A 17,047-nucleotide genomic window follows, 5' to 3' on the forward strand; every position below is an offset into this window, starting at 1 on the left:
TAAGCATCTTCGGTGTGCAGAACGGGTCCTAGAAGGTGGGGTTTCCAAGCTGAAGTCAGCAATGGTGATAAACAGACCAACATCAGATGTGTGACACCTCCTGTGCCATTAGAACAACCGAAGCATTTTAGGAGACCAGAGGCAGCAGGGCAGCTCACTGACCCGGGAGGCCTCTCAGAGGCAGAGGTGGCTCAGAGTAGGGGTGGTGCCCAGGAGGGTTGGAGACAGGAGACTGGGAGCAGATGACGGGTTGTGAGAAGGATGCAGAGATCTGCAAGGGTGGTGGAAGGGTGGGGGTGCCGTTCTGAACGGGAGGTGGGAGAATGGCTAAGGAGAGAGAGATTGCTTGACAGTGGTCACGGGGGTTGGCGTGGGTGAGCCTGTGGGCACCGGGTGGAGATCCGTCCACCTTGTCCAGCTCCCTGTCGGGGGAGGGACAGGGCCCCCCATGTGCTGGTGGAGGCCCCGCCCTGCAGGCAGGACGGGAGCAGACCTCTCTGCCCCCGACGCTGAGAGAGCACAGGCCCCTCTGTGTGCGCGAAGAGCCCGGGCCGGGCCTCCTCTCCTTGAAGGGCCCCACAAAGCCTCGCTTGTTCTCCCCTGACATCAGACCTCGCCCTCAGGACTTCTCTGTTCTTCTGGGGCAAGATCTCACACAGTGATAATAGCGTGAAAGGGAAGGGAGGGAGCAAGTGAAGACTGGCTCCGGCGTTGCCATGCCAACCTGCTCCCCAGCCGGGGCAGGAAGATGGCTCCCCCGCCACGTGCGCCTGTGTCCCTTCCCGGTCACGCCCAGGACCGTGTTGAGTTGCTGAGTGCTGGTCCGGGCCCAGGAGGAGCTGCTGGTGTCAGTTCTAAGAGAGGCTGGCTGCTTGGTCAGTAATACACAAACTAGTAGAGGGTCAAATTAAGCATTGCTACACACAATGGGTTGATTGTTTTCTGGGTTTTTTTTTTTTCCCCTTAAGGAAGCAAGTGTTGCATTTAAACACCTGGGTTTTCTATTTTAACAAAGATGTGTATATGGTTTTGCCTTCCACGTTTCATAAAAGCTTACTGATCAGAGGGATCTGTGTCATCATCTGGTCTAGCTTCTGGCTGATCCTTTTTTCAGGTGAGTAAACTGAGGCCGGCTGAGTGGGGAGTAGGAGGCAATTTGAACAGGGAGAAGCGTGAAGGCTTTGTAGCCATCTAGTCCTGGGCTCTGGGAGCGGGATACCGTGTGTAAAGCACTTAGCGCAAGACCTGGGCCCACCGTGGGGCTCCGTAAATGCTATCCCTGATTATTTTCTGAACTTTCATGCGTGCCAAGTGGGGTCAATAAATGAAACACTCATAAAACAAAATGCATGTTGAATCAGTACAGGGGAGCCTCCTGATCTCCTTCGTCCTAAAACAACTGCTTCCTTTGGAGATGCAGAATAAAAAGGGGACTTCAAATCCTTAGTCTAGCGCAGCGCTTCTCAAATGTACGGCCAAGGGCACAGGCTCGGCCGCCGTGAAGGTGAGTTGCTGTCTCCACAGTCTCTCCGGTGTTGTTTCCCACACGCTGCTGGGCCCAGGCGACTTGAGGTTGTTTCATATAGCGGGCTTTCCTGCTGGTGCGAACAGCAGAGTAGCCTCGGACCTCGTGTTTGAGTAAAAATTTGCAATCTTCAAGTGGGATTAAGACGCAGCCTAAACAGTACTTGATCCGTCTGTGAGGCTGCGAGCTCCGCAGCAGATGGAGAGCAGTGCTTTCAAATTTAGTCATTGGTGGCCACGGACACCAGCCTGGGAACCCCAGCTGCAGGGTAAAGTTTAAATCGGGATAGCGTATGGTTGAGTCATCAAGAGCTGGGCTGGGCTTTAAAATAAACTTGGAGATAAACTCGGTGACTTTGTTTGTTTGCTTTAATTGTGGTCTTGGTGCATCCATCCAAACAGGGAAGCCCCACGGTGACTTTGCTGCCTTCTCTGTGTATTGTGAGTTTCCTGCAGGAGCATGTCTGAAAGCAGCGTCACATGTCCAGAAGCCCATCTGTGTAGAAACAGCCTATCTGTCTAGAAGCACAGGGGTGGGGGTACGGCCACGAATGGAGGAGCCCCTCCTATCTTAATGTACACTTCCAGAGTGTTTCCCAGTTGTGCCAAAGTGAGCCAGAGAAACTCATTTTGATAAGCTTGGGATAGAATGTCAGCCTTTTTTTTTTCTTTCTTTCTTTCTTTTTTTTTTTTTTTTTTTTTTCCTATTTTTTTCTTTCACTTTACATTCCCAACTGGAGTCAAGGTGATTCAGCCGCAAGCCGTGTTTCCCTTGGTGGAAAACGTGACGTAAGAAATTAGCGAAAGCAGCTGGGGAGGATGACTCCTTAGCCAAATGGTTGAATCTATTAATCTTTTCTCCCCACCCCAGTTGCCTTGGCCCATTGCTGGCTGACTCCTTAAGACCAGTCAGTGCCTTTGAAATGACCTTGAACGGGAATTAAGGGAGTTACTGAGTTAAGTACGCATTGGGTACTACAGCTGTGAATTTGAACATTCTACTACTAAGAGGAATAACGTTTAGAAAATATCCAGGTCATTGAAATCAATCCCTCTGCTTTGTCCTTTTTACAAACTTCTGCTTTTGTGCTAAGGCCCTACCCTGACCTGGTCTGGCATTTTTAATGTGAGACGATAATGCCCCTTAGTGGAGAAGACACATAACTGCAAGCTTTTGCATTTGCCCAAAGAAAAACTGTTTTAGCGAACGACCTCGCTTTCATAATTCTTAAAACTGAACAGGGTACCTATTTTTTGAGGGTCATCGGGAGAATCACATGAGATCATGCGTGGGCAGCACTTAAAATAGCATTGAGCACAGGACTGACAGTGGCTGTGACCGTGGTTGTCTGACTAGGAGAATGTGGGTAAGCAGGGAATGAGTGAAGTCATCTTCGAGGCCCCAGGATTTTAGGTCAAGGTCCTCCGTGTCAGCGGTGATATGTCAGCATGTCCTCACCTGGGACAGGACGTTCTCACAGCTGGCCCGCCAGCCTGGAGGCAGCGAAGCCCACTTCTGCAAGTGCACCCAGGTTTCAGCGTGGGAATTTCGATTCAAAGAGACATCTGCAAATGCGAATCCACAGCCCGGAGACATGTCATTTTGTCATGCCTGTCCGTGACCTTGAGCTTCTCCCAGCTCAGCCTCCAAATCTGATTGGCAGGGCCAAGGGCAGGGACAGTCACAGGCTTCTCTTTGTGCAAATGAGTTGCTGACCGTCTCCTCCAAGCGGGTGAAGCAGACTCTTCTCAAAGCCCCTTGCTGTCTGTCTTCAGCTCATTTGTGCCTCGCTGAGGGTGTAGATTGCTTTCAGATGGCTCGAGTTTCCTTCCTTTTAATTTTCAACGATAACATGAGATCCCTGTCTGCTTCTTCATATGCCAGAAACCAGTTATAGCTTCATTAAACTTGGTGGAAAGAGGAAAAACATGTCCTTCCTTCCTTCCTTCCTTCCTTCCTTCCTTCCTTCCATCCTTCCTTCCTCCCTGTCTGTCACATTTTTTCCCCTCTTCTGCCTGCCCATTCTTCCTTCCCTCTTTCTCTAAGCAAATGGCTGGGACTCAGACACGAGATCCTTGGATACGGATTTTGGTATTCACGCTGTCACTTTGCACTCATTTTTTTTTCCCCTTTTATTAGCAAACACATATTCCCTGAGTGGCCTGCTGTGGATTCAAGCATAAAGTCCTAGCTCCTGTCCTGGAGGTGCTCACCTTCTAGGAAGAGAGGCAGACAGGTAAGCAGGAGTGACTGGAACGTGGAAGGGTGGCATGTGAGGACTCCTGGGGCTCTGGTGAGAGGTGGACAGCAGGGGACACCGCTCCCACCCCAGGACTGGGACAGGCATCCAGGCAAGCCCCAGGCCAGCCGAGGATATCAGTCTACCTGGCAGAGAACTACGTTTAACGCAGGTGTAAAAGCGCATAGGAATACCAGTCCCGCCCTTTCATCGTAACCGGAAGACTGGGATCTCCCAAAGGATCTCCAAGTGAGCCTGTGACAGCTGTCACTCCCAAGGCCCCTCATCTCCACCCACCCACCAAGAGTGCGTGATCTGGCCTTACCTTCCATCCAGCTCCCGAGCCTCACCAGTTGCCAGATGTTCACTGACAAGTTTCTCCCTCCCGAGTCCACAGCCTCCTTCTGCCTGAAACCTTAATGGCTTATTCCAGCCCAGATGAGTTACCTCTTCTCTTGCGCCCCTTTTCCGGAACGCTTTCGCTTTACCCCAATCGCAGTCCTCACTAGAACCTTCCATCCTTTACAGTGGGCTTTGAACGTGGCTTCTTGCCCTCACTGGGTTGTGCTCTTATTTCAGACCACTGCAGGGATTGAGTCTTAACTGAGCACTAGTCCCTAAAAAGAGCAGATGTTCATGTATTTACTCCTTAAACCATTCACCAACTTTCTATACTCTGTTAAGGACTGTGCTGGGTATTGGGGATGGAGGATAATTAAGACCTGCTCTCAAGCAGCTCAACAGACATGTAGAAGTATTTTAGTTTTGGAAGAAATATATACACAGGATTTACAGCATGTGTGTATGTAGATAGATAGATATTCTATCGAGTTGTCTATATACAGAAAATCTCGAGGCAGCTGGGTGGCTCAGTCAGTTAGACATCCAACTTCGGCTCAGGTCATGATCTCACAGTTTGTGAGTTCAAGCCCCATGTCAAGCTCTGTGCTGACAGCTCAGAGCCTGGAGCCTGCTTTGGATTCTGTGTCTCCTTCTCTCTCTGCCCCTCCCATGCTCATGCTCTGTCTCTCTCTGTCTCTCAATAATAAATAAATGTTTTAAAAAACTAAAAAAAATCTATCTATATCTATATCCATATCCATATCTATATATCTATATCTATCTCTATCTATATCTCTATCTATATCTATATCTATATCTATATCTATATCTATATCTATATCTATCTATATCATCTATGTCTATATCTACTAGGGTCATTGGAAGGAAGAGGTCATTTAATTTGGGAGCAAGTGTCAGGGTGGGGTGAGGACGAGGTATTTGATTTCATTGCCAGTGGGGGATCAGCTAAATTATATTGACTATAAATGGGTAGAGAGCTCAGCAGAGCCAGTGGAAATTTGCCAACTGAACAAAATCTTTGGGTATAGTGGTACTTTCTAGAAGTTTTGAAAAATGCTTATTACTTATTCCAACAAAATGCTGCCATTTCCTGGGCAACTAGACTCCCAAAGCCTTGGGATCTGTATTAACATCATTGTTTTGTCATCTCATGGGATTTGTTTTTTCAAATTTGAAATTTGAAAGCCACAGAGTAGACCTTTGGTGTTTGCAAATTATCGCCAACCTAATGCCTTAATGTTACAGTTGTACTATTATTATAATTGCAATGAGACCTGATTGAGGCTTCTAGGGCTGGGACCTGGCAGGTCCTCAATTGCTTCTTGAATTCCCAAGGAAAAAGGGTCTGCATTAGAGAATGTCATATTAGTCCTTTGAATACACATGAAGGATTAAACTAGGCTATCCAAGCACTGCCCAGTAGAGGTACTTGGGGGAAACTCTGTTGAATGTATGAAAATTATTTATAGTTTGCATGCCTTTGCGTTTCACAACATTTACTGCCTCGAACATACACAAGGGCTTGAGAACAGTTTCTCTGTAGTAGTATAGGCATTCCACCAGATACCAGAATTACTGCTTTTTCACAGACTAACTCTGTAGCACTCCCTGATGGCAGCAGTGGGCCAATTTTGATATAGCGGGGGACATTGGAAAGTGCTGGGTTCTGTCGTCACTCTCCTTGCCATGTAACTTGCAATCCACACGGCTTCAAGAAACAAGACCGGGGCGGCATGTGGAAGGTGCTGTTAGTGTGAAATGGTGTTGCTGGGAGGAAAGGTGCATCCCCCTTCTAATTAGCTTAGCTCATGATTGGGCATTAGGTTGCCTGGGTACGTATTTGGAAATCGTTGCAAATCCTCACTGTATAACCCTAGGAGGTTGGAACATGGAGCAGTTCCAGATCCCTGAGCCAGGCCTGGTGGGCAACAGATGATAAGGATGAGGCTCAGAGCAGGAAAATGACCTTCCCCCAAGGTCCTGTAGCACATAAGTGGCTAAAATGAGATTAGGGCACAGAGCCCATGACTCTCTGTTCACTTGGTGGCATTACAGAGGCATTGCAGTCAATGGGATCGCCTGTGTACTTCAAGCCTTGAGTTACACAATAGCCATTTGATCCACCCAAGGTGCCAGGCTGCATTTCTGCCCAGGAATGTCCCTGCTCCCACTTTCTGGTTGCAAAGTTCGTATATAATCAGTCCTCAGTGATTCTTCTGACCTTCTCTCCTTCCCCTCCCCTCCAAGATGCACTTTCTATTTTATGGTTTCATACTGTCCCTCCTTAGGACCATGCTCACTGACCACGCATTTCCCCATCCCCTGCAATGACTAATTCTCCCTCATTCTTATCCAAAAGACAGTGTCTGACCCAAATACCAGATGACCTGAGAGCCTCTCCTCCCATGGGATATGGAAGAAAAATCTTAGGTTTTGTTGACAGAGAAGCTCCATGGGGTCATGGGAGTTTTGTTTACAATGAATGACTTAATTCATTCCACATGTATGTATGTGTGGCATTCCCACTGTGTGTGAGGCAGTAGTCTAGGAGTTGAAGATACACAAGTCAATGGTAATAGAGATTTGAAAGAAGAATAAAGGCAGTGACTGGGCACGGGGTGGGGTGAGGTGGGGTGGGGTGAGGTGAGGTGGGGAGAAATACTATTTTGGGCCAGTTGGTTAGGTTGAGCTCCACTGAAAAGTAAACCTTGAACGGAGGCCCAAAGGCAAACCATGTAGATATATGGGAGGAGGAGGGAAAGCATTCTGGGCAGAAGGACTAGGAAGTGCAAAGGTCCTGTGACAGAAAGATATGTCATACATTCAAAAAAGAAAAGGTAAGGAGGCAGAGGTAGCTGAATCACAGTGATTGCAGGGGATGAACCACTTTGGGGTACCATCACATAGGATGCCTTGTTGACCGTGATAAGGATCTAGTACCCTACTATAAGTAAAACAGGGCCCCACTGAAACAATTTAAGTAGAGGAGTGACATAATGTAACTTTTTAAACATCAGCAAAGCTGCCAGAAAGGCAGTTGACTGGGTGGTTGGGAATGGATGAGAGCAGCGCTGGGAAATCTGTGTAAAGGGTGAGTATGATACTCTGGGCACGAGTTGATGGCTGGTGGCTTGGTCTAGGGTGCTGATGAGGGACGGTGTGAGAAGCAATTGAATTGAGATCATATTAAAAGTACTGCTGGTGGGATTTGTTAGCTTGGTTATGGGGTATGAGAGAAAGAAAAGTCAAGGATAACACCAGCTTTTGGGGACTGAGCTGCTGGAAACATGGGATTGTCATTGGCTGAGATGCGGAAGACTGGAGCAGGGCAGTTTTTGAGGGGAGAAAGCAACACTTTAATTTGGGATGAGTTAAGTTTCAGCTATTTATGAGAAGTCACGTAGTCAATTGGATACATGCGTCAGGGGTTCAGACGAGGGGGTCGGGCAACAGTTGTGAATTTGGAAGTCATTGGCATACATCTCTAAGATAATATTTAAAGCCTTCACAGATATCAATAGTTGTGTCGGAAAGAGGAGCTCTTGGTCATGAACTGAGACAATAAAAATAACAAGGGTAATAGTGATGATGGCAACTACCACTTACTTATGCATCTGACTGCTTACCTATGTTGTCTCATTATTTCTAAAAGCCACCCTTGGAGAGGTTGAAGTAATCTCTGTTTTACTCATATTGAAACTCAGACTCGGGGAGGCTAAGTAAATGTTGTTAAATACATTGATTAAGTCCGTGTGGCTGTTGCTATGCTGGACATCAGGAAGCAGATCACAGCTCAGTTTAAGAAGTTCAAGGGCATGGTCCTTCTGTCGTCTTTGAAGAGCACATTTCGGCCGAGAATTTCTGCCAGTTCGCCCCCCGCCTTCAAGTTATGTGTGTCCTGAAGATGGGGCACTTCAGGTGCCGGATGAAATAAAGCCTGAGGGGACACACGGTGCCGCCCACACCAACACGACACACAAGGTAAAGTAAGGGGGGGACAATTTGAAAAAGCATTAGAGATGAGACATGAGAAGACAGGGTCACACTTCCCCTCTAAACGCCGGCTACAGTTTAAGCAAAGACATTACCAGCAGGTGCTTGTTGATTTCCTTTCCTGGTTTCGCTGTCAGAGGACAGCGCCCATCCTCCTTGGAGGCAGGTGTTCGTGCCACACTGGTCGTCCGCAGGCACTCTGCCCTGCTGTCTTCTCCATTAGGTCTCGTCACAGGCAAATGAGTGCTGTGGACCCCATCTGGGAGAGTAAGGTCTGAGGGGTGACGTGACTTGTCCAAGGTCTGCGGCTAGTACGGTATACTGTTGAGATGTGAACTAGGCTCTCCGGATCCCCAAGCTCATGCCTGTTGCACCGCACTGCTCCAGAAAGGACAGGAGAGAAGAGGCTGGGATCCTGACGGCACCTCGGGTGCCGGATCATCCCAGGATCCCCGGCATGCAGTCCTGGGGATGGCCAGCAGAGGGGACCACGCACCCGGGTTTCTGCAGCCGGCTGCCTGAAGCCATGTTGAATGAGCAAATGTCTGCAGCAGACTATGAGATCTAAATGTCTCCTTGGCAGGAAATCCTCCAGGAGCACTGCGGGGTTGTGCAAACAGCCTTACAATGTCCGCTTGTGTGTGTGCGCTCGGCTTCGCCTGTGTCGCCCACAATGCTCTGTTTTTTTTGGATAATGGGGCTCTGTGGACCCATACGCCTTGTCATGCAAAGGGAGGGACCTGTGTTTGTCATAAATGGGCTCTTGTATGATTAATAGCCATGCGAATGAGCTTGCAGCAGCCGTTCAGCACCCGGCTTCACCTCTTCACGGAGACGGTGGTCTGAGTAGGCTTTCTTCCCTTGCCCCAAAGCAGCAGTGCAGTATTTATTGCTGAAAGGGAAATGACTTGTTTGCACTGTGGCTGCAGTTTTTGCCATGTGAGACAGGAGGTGCAGAAACTAGTATTTGTTGTCAGGGGCTGATTGCATGCCAGATACTACACTAGCTACGTAATCTGCATATCTTACTTACTCAATAGCAACATTGTAAAGGAAGTATTATGATTTGCATTTTACAGATGAGGAAAAGTCAGATTCAGAAGAGTAGAACGACTTGCCCAAGGTGTCCAGAGCTCATGCTATTCCCATTAAATGACTCCCTTTCTTCTTCAGTGTGGTCTGTTGGTCCACACACTTGAAGATGCCTTTCCTCATCCCGTTGGGCTGCTCATACACTGGAATTGGTGATTTTAAAACAGATGAGGAGTTGCCATTCCTGGGCTTTGGTGTGTTTCTAGTACCTCCTGGAATTATATGCAAAAAAAAAAAAAAAAAAATACGTGAGTCTGTGGATGTGTGCATTTTTCTGAAAAGGCTGATTTTCATCAGATTCTCAAAGTCATCTGTAGACCATAAAACAACAGAGTCAAGCACCCCAAAATACTTCTATTTTGGGAAATGCTTATTTTCTCTGACCTCTTCCTGTTACCATGACTATTTTCTCTGTTCAGTTTATTCACAACTGATATCTTACTGTTGCTATGCGGTGACTACTCATCTAACGCTTCCGATCCATTTTGGCAGACATCAGTGAAGAGGGCCGTGTGCTGGACCCATGTTTGGTGCTCAGTGGGGAGGAGTCGGGGGGGATAAAGTGAAATGGGTGACATTCTGAAAACGAAGAAGACAGCCCTTGAAAAGAATTCACAGCAAAGGTGGTTCATTCAGCTTGGAAATCCAGATAGGAGGTTTCTGGGAGAAAATGCTATTTGATTTGGGTACTGAAAGACAGACAGAACATCTGGAGGCAGAGGAGAGGGGCAGGGCATTCCAGGCAAAGGGAATAACACAAGCAAAACAACAACAACAACAACCCAGAAGGAAGAAGGGGGCCAGAGCTGTTGGTACTGTCCAGATTCTGGTGTGACCAGAGTACCGAGTGTTCAAAGTTGCTGAAACTTGAAAGAGAGCTTTGGGTCAGATTTTATGGCCCTGAATACCATGTAAAAAAATTGTCCTCCTCTTAATTTGACAGCCAGCTTGGAAACATTTATGCTAAACCGCGCCTTCCTTCTACCCAGCTAACCCCTGGGAAGAGCCAGGTCTCAGCAAACCCACCCCACCGCCCCTTCCCTGTCCAGCCTGTGTTGATGGTCCTCATCACGTGCTTGGGGTTCAAGCCAGGGATTTTATTTGAGAACGTTAGTTTGATCTGCCATGAAGAATACGTTGAAATCCAGCTGGTTGGTCACTTCAGAAACTGGAAACAAGAGCAGAACCACTCCCGCCTCCGACATTTCAAGGGAGCTTTGCAGCCCCTGCGATGTCCTCAATGCTTGAGATGAAATGGAGCGTGCCAACCTCCCTGGGCTTCAAATTCTTCAGGTTTTTAGTATGTGAAATGTTTTTTGTTGGTCTTTTTGGTACTTACATAATTTTTGACATCCCACATCCCCCCCCCCCCCAGATAAATTTGACCTGGGACGTAAAACCCCTAATGTTTTGATCTGTCAATTCCAAATGTCACTTTTGGTACACAGGTGGACCCCAGTTTAGGAAAACTCAGCATCTGAAAATCTAGACCTACGAATCAAGTCAACCCACGGCCCTGGGGTGGGTGGGATTCTTCAGGGGCCTTCACTTCCCAGAAGAATTCCTTTCAATAACACCACCCTGTGCCTCAACACGCTAGGTCATATTTCACCTACCACCCGACAGTGAACTATGGAGGCAAAGAAACTTCAAGCACAAATGTGGGATACAGCTGCCCATGGAATGAAAACCAGGCAGAGACAAGGGGAAAGCTTTTTTTTTTTTAGTGTTATATTGTAAGATAACAGAAATGGAAGAGATTTAATTCAGCAGCATTGATTCTGCACACGGCATTTCCTATAACATGCTCAGAGACTGGTACATGATCTCAGGTGCTTGGAGTATGTGGGGTTGCATTCGAGGGGGTGAGAGAGGTGGAGATAGTGACTATCGGCCATACGGAAGCAAAGAGAAGGCATGGAGAGGTGTGGATCTCGGGGAGATGGGAGAGTTAAGTGGATAGAGTTTGGTGAGAGAATGGATCTGTGGAGTATAGTAGATGGGGAAGTCTCAGATGACACTCAGGTTTCTGGCTCATATAATTAGGTGAATGATGATGCCTTTTATTGAACAAAGGAGGGGGGAGGATATTTGGGAAAGATATTAACCCCTCCCTCCGAATCGCTATGCTTTCAGGAAATCCATTTAGATTTAAGGGCGTGGAGTTGAGGAGGGAGGTCCAGTTTGGGGCCGGAGGTTGAGAAGTCTTCAGCATATGGGCAAAAGTTGGGAGTCGGGAGGGTCCCACCTGAGAGGAGGGAAAAAGGTGTGAAGAAAGACAACTGGGGGCCAACACTTAAAGGTTACATGGAGGAACTGGAAACTTGAGAAGAAATATTCAGGGAGAAAAGAGAGGAACAGAGACCCTCCAGGATCTTCTCTGCAGCTCTTCCCTCTGACGAAGGGGTTGCCGGGCGCCTGTTGACCCACTTACCTAAGAAGGAATTCTGGGAAAATGGAGATTGGTAATCCAAGAGAACTGCCAGTGTTCAATCTAAAACACTGATGGTCAGAACAGCCCAAATTTGGGGTAACTTGTTGGTGTTTTGGTGTTTCCTTTTGGTTTCTAGGCTGAACTGAGGCCAACCCAGGGAAGGGGAATAAATAACTTGCCCAGGGAAAGGCATTTCCAAGACTAGAGCTCAGTCCCTAGGCTGCTGGCTCTGCAGGGCGTCACTTTCCCTTTGAAATTAGGCAGAACTGGCCTGGGTGGGCTGAGACTGTCAGCCCTCCTTCGAGCTAAGGGACAGGCTGACCAACCAGTTTGCTCATAACCGTGTTCTTGATTTCACAAGTGAAAGGGAACAAATTCACTAATGATTTCCCAGTGGTGGGCCGGTCCAGCGCAAAGCCCCAGCTTGATTGTTTCCATATTCGCTACCATTTGAAACTGGGGGGCATGCTGACTGGCATCCCTAAAAAAGAATTGGATTTTGCCCTCATTTCTCGGAGGCTTTTTGCTGCTATAATATTGATGTTTACGGGGAAATTAGCTATGATGAGGTAATAGTCTATTTTAGAAAACTGAACTCAGATATCGAAAGGGCTATTTTAAACCTGCACTTAATCGTTCGGTTCCATAATGGTCTCTTGACTTTTTTTTTTTTTTTTTTTTTTGAGAATTCCCACGGATTGCCTTACAACTGGACTCTAGCAGTTTGAATTCCCTGGGGAACACCAAGCCCTTTTGAGGGACACCATGGTATTAATGATCGATGAGAATATTCAAGGCATTTTCCCATTTGAGTGCCATTACTTGTAGTGTTAAAACGTTTTGAAAACACATTTTAGCCATTAACTCATTTTTATTGTCAGATGAAAGTGCTTTAATAGACTCACTCTACTTCAGTTTTCCTCCTTCGGCTCGGAATGAAATCATCTGTTGGATTCTTGGCAACCCATTCGGCAACACAACAGAGAACCTTATGACTTCATTACAGAAGCGGCAGATGGGGGAGCGCCTTGCAGCCCAGCCCAGCGATCTAAAATCGCTAACCTGGCTTAGCAGATTTCAGCTCCCGGAATTTATAAGCTGAGCCAACATCATTCCATCGGGGCATTTTTCCCTCCAGCAAAACAGGTGCTTATTTCGTTTAGGCAGCGTACCTTGATTTTAGTTGAGAAGTTATTTTTTTAAGCCCCCTCTTTTGTATCTGATACATTACAGGCTGATGGTTAACTGGTTTTGCTTATAATTCAAAGCCGTCAAGTTGTGGAAAAGCAGTACATACGGGAGAGGGCTCTGTGGCTACCAGAGAAAGGGTGTGTGAGCTGTATGAATAGCAGACTCTCAGAGCTGCACTCTCCTCCTGGGACATCTCCCTGGATGCCGCTGGTGGTTCACGGAAGGCAAGCCAAAGGGGTTGTTTGCTTTGCAGGGCAGTGTGGGGAGTCCGCAGGCCTCTGGTGTCACTGGCAGCGGCTGCCATCCTGATTGTTGTCATGATTTCTGCAGCTCTGAACCTTGTTGATCAGGCTGGAAAGTACATCGTCTTAATAGCCCTCCTAAAGACGGACAGTCCCCGGAAACATTCCCAAAGCCAGAACTGGCCTGCTTTTCTCAGTTCTGCTTAGAGAAATCTCAGGGCACTACTGCAGTTAGGAAGTTAGACTTCTGGTAAAACTGGTAAGGCTTATGGTAAGGCTGGTAGCAGGATCCAGCCGGAGGCACTGGCCTGAGGGCAGAGAGCAGGTTCCCCTTGGAGCTCTGCTTCCTAGCCTGAGCAAGTAACTGACCAGGTTAGCAGCTCCTAGATTTTTGAATTTGGCCAACCAGTAAAATTTAGAAAGCTTTAGCTTTCTGCGTGGCCCAAGACATAGACTTTAGTTTTTCTTATTTTGCCCTTGACTCATTGATGCCTTGGAACCACTGGGCAGAGCAGTTTTACGGATTTCTTATTTTTTCAGGGCCACCCGTGGGCCAGGCCCTGTGCTAAGTGCTGGGGACACAGTAAGGTGTAAACATGGCCCTGCCCCAGAAGACCTTGCATCAAGAGAGATAAGGGAACAGGCGTCAATCACAGTCCAGGCTGGAGGACACCGTGACATAGTCATCACAGCACGTTAGGTGAGCAGAGAGAGGCAGAGCTCACTCAAGTAGGTGGGTTTTCCTTTACCTGAGGTCAGGCCAAAGAGTCAGGAGAAGTCAGGGGACTCCTGAAGGCTCTGGTTTCCAAACTCGTACTTGAAAGGGAATTCCAGGGAGGCCCTTGCCAAGGACCAGTGCTTAGCGGTCAGACGGAATTGGATGCCAGACCCTGCTCTGCTCCTTGTGGTCTTGAGCAAGTCTCTAAGTCTTTAAGATTATTCCTTTATCTCTAAAAATTGAGATAATAACAATTCTTCCCTCATGTGTGGCTGTAAAATTTAAGATATGGTGATACATGAGAAGCTGTCATCACTGTGGCCTGCAAAGCATTAAGAAATGCTGGTTGCCGGGGCGCCTGGGTGGCGCAGTCGGTTAAGTGTCCGACTTCAGCCAGGTCACGATCTCGCGGTCCGTGAGTTCGAGCCCCGCGTCGGGCTCTGGGCTGATGGCTCAGAGCCTGGAGCCTGTTTCCGATTCTGTGTCTCCCTCTCTCTCTGCCCCTCCCCCGTTCATGCTGTCTCTCTCTGTCCCAAAAATAAATAAACGTTGAAAAAAAAATAAAAAAAAAAAGAAATGCTGGTTGCCATTGTAATTGTAAACAGAAGGAGGAACATGTGCAAGGGCCCTGAGGCACTAGAGAGCGGGGCTCCTTTAGAGAAGGGCAGGGTGTCAGTGGAGTCAAGGGTCCCGGGACGGGGAGGAAGATAGGGGCCAGGGGCCAGGTGTCTCTGTGCCCGGGGCATGTTACCTGGGTGCGCTATTCCCTATAGGCATTGCGGGGCAGTGGAAGCATATTAAGCAAGAAAGTAACATAGTCAGATTTGTGTTTAGAAAGAGGGCTCTGCCAGTCGTATGGAGATGAATGGAAGGGTAACAAGACTGGCGTCGGGAAGATCGGTTTGGGAGCTGTTTCTGGATGCAGGTAGGGTCTGCTCTGCTGAGGGTCTGAAGTAAGACAACCAAGGTAGAGACAGAAAGACGTGCGCAGTTTTATGACGCATCTGATGGTGTCCTTGTTAGGTAGCTGATTAGCATGTTCTGGTGAGATCTGATGAGCATGGAACAAAAACCCTCCAGTGGCAACAATACACTGAGCTGTACTTTTTATGTCTTAAAGAATGGATTTAGGGGTGACTGGGTGGCTCAGTCAGTTAGGCTTCCGACTTCAGCTCAGGTCATGATCTTGCAGTTTGTGAGTTCGAGCCCCGCATCAGGCTCTGTGCTGACAGCTTGGATCCTGAAGCCTGCTTCGGATTCTGTGTCTCCCTCTCTCTCTCTCTCTCAAAAACAAATATTAAAAAAATTAAAACAGAAAAAAAGAAGAATGGATTTGATGTCCCATTTACTCTTTGTCTGGGTAGACAGAGCGTGAGACTGAGAGGCAGGACATCTCCAGTCTGGACCCTTCTTTGGCACAAATGTATTGTGTCCTTGAGCAAGTGCTTTTTGGTTACGTAAGAGCTTTAAAAAGATGATCCCGGTTCTAATGTAGAATGTATTGTGAAGACATTTGGGATTATGGATCAGGAAGTCCAGAAGCCAGCTGGAAGATATTGGGAAAGATACTTTCTATACCTGACCCGTGAGTTCTGATCTGTAAAACGGGTCCATTAATACCTTTTCTACATTTAACACATGCTCATGGTGAGGATGAATGTGGCCAGACGCATCTTTGACAAAGATGTGATGTTATATAAATACGTCATTGTTGGGTTCATGATTGGTCTGTGGATTACATGCTATGTTGCAGAAAAATATTAAGATCGACTAGAACTTCTTATTCCCCCAAATACTGATTTATAAAGAATCAAAGTCTTTGATTTATTCATATCTTTGTACCAGGGATGCTAAGTATTGTAGATTCTTGAAGGTATTGGCTCACTTAAAATGCGAACAGAACCTATCCCTTATGATAGAGGTATTGGGTATTTATCATCTTAGACCCTAAGGAAAAACATTAGAAAATAAAACTCTGTAGGACTACTGTTTGATCTATTTTTTTTTCTCATCTTCTATTCTTTATTGATCAAGGTGGTCTTGGCTTAGGAATTCTCTTTTCAGATAGTCATAGCTACTAAAGAAATCTCCCAAGTGCCTATTCATGAAGATTGGTATTGAAGTTCTGCTGTATGCAGGGAACAGTCAGCATTCACACTAATCCTTGCACCCTGTGCTCGAGTCCTTTGTTATGTCTTATAATAAACAAATTAATTTCCTCACAAACTACGGCCACGTTTTTTAAAAGCAAGCTCAGATTGGTTTTATTTGGTTTTACACTCTGGGAATACAGCTAATACTATTATCCAATATTTTTTCTTCCAAATAAAAAGAGAGTTCCAAATTAAAAAAAAAAAAAAAATACACGTGTGTGTGTGTGTGTGTGTGTGTGTGTGTGTGTGTGTGTTAGCAGAGGACTGTTTTTCCAGACGGTCATTGTTTTCCACTGAGCAGGCTTAGAGCTAAGTCCCGTGGAAGTGGTTTTGTGCTCAGAGCCAAGAAAACACCATGTGCACATCCCAAATTGTCACCCTTGGGAGATGAGAGCCTCCCTTGGCAGGAATGTGAGGGCCATCTCTATAGGCACTGTTAACACACCTAGAGTGAAGGGAGAAACACCCTCCTCCTTTGAGACTATTTGGGGAAAAAGTATGAAAGCACCCACTTCAAAATTATACACCAGTAACAGAACCTTGAGGAATCAGACTTCTGTACTGGGAAGACTTGCTGAGTCACCATCCAGCTTGTGACTTTAGTTCTCCTCTCCTCTCTAAACCCCCTTCCCCCCACCCTCCCCCACACACCCCCAGCTGGAGAGCTTCTCTGGGCCAGTCCAGATCCGAAGGGTCGCCCTTGGGGCAGCTCACTTCTTTTGTGCCAGCTTCTCAGGGAGACTCCACCCCCTGCGGTGTTCAGCTCCCTCCCTGTCTACACCAGTGAGCGGTGCTAGTGTGGAACAGGCCACTTTGGAATGGAAGGGAACAGAAGCAGTAGACCCTCTTCCAAAAAAAGAAAGTGCGTGTGTACAATAACAGCCCATCCTGCGTGCACTTTCCACAGATCGTGGCCTCCCAGGGTCCCCAGACAGAGACCTCCTGGGGGTCTGAAGTTCCAGGTCTTCTGCTATGGGGAAAAGAGCATAGACTTCAGGGTCCCAGACTCTCTCTTTGATTCTCCTGTAGTCCTCAGGAAGATGCTTTAACCGCCCGAGCCTCTTTTTCTTCCAATAAACGTACAGATAATGACAGCC

The 17,047-nt window shown here is 47.2% G+C and overlaps 1 protein-coding gene across 8 annotated transcripts in view; it reads left to right on the plus strand.

The window, feature by feature from the left end:
- CYRIA (CYFIP related Rac1 interactor A) overlaps positions 1–17,047 on the plus strand; it is a 105,412-nt gene that overhangs the window by 52,315 nt on the left and 36,050 nt on the right. For 4 of the 8 annotated variants that reach the window (XM_045447668.1, XM_045447667.1, XM_045447666.1 and 1 more), the window contains one exon: positions 3,665–3,761. The exons of 3 other annotated variants lie outside the window; for them this stretch is intronic. The gene's annotated coding sequence lies outside the window, so the exon portion shown is untranslated. Of the gene's footprint in view, positions 1–3,664; positions 3,762–12,634; positions 12,793–17,047 lie in introns of those variants that run through there. One more of the 8 variants, XM_045447673.1, reaches the window with a different exon arrangement.

This window comes from Leopardus geoffroyi, chromosome A3 (assembly GCF_018350155.1).
Source record: "Leopardus geoffroyi isolate Oge1 chromosome A3, O.geoffroyi_Oge1_pat1.0, whole genome shotgun sequence".
NCBI classification, from domain to species: domain Eukaryota; kingdom Metazoa; phylum Chordata; class Mammalia; order Carnivora; family Felidae; genus Leopardus; species Leopardus geoffroyi.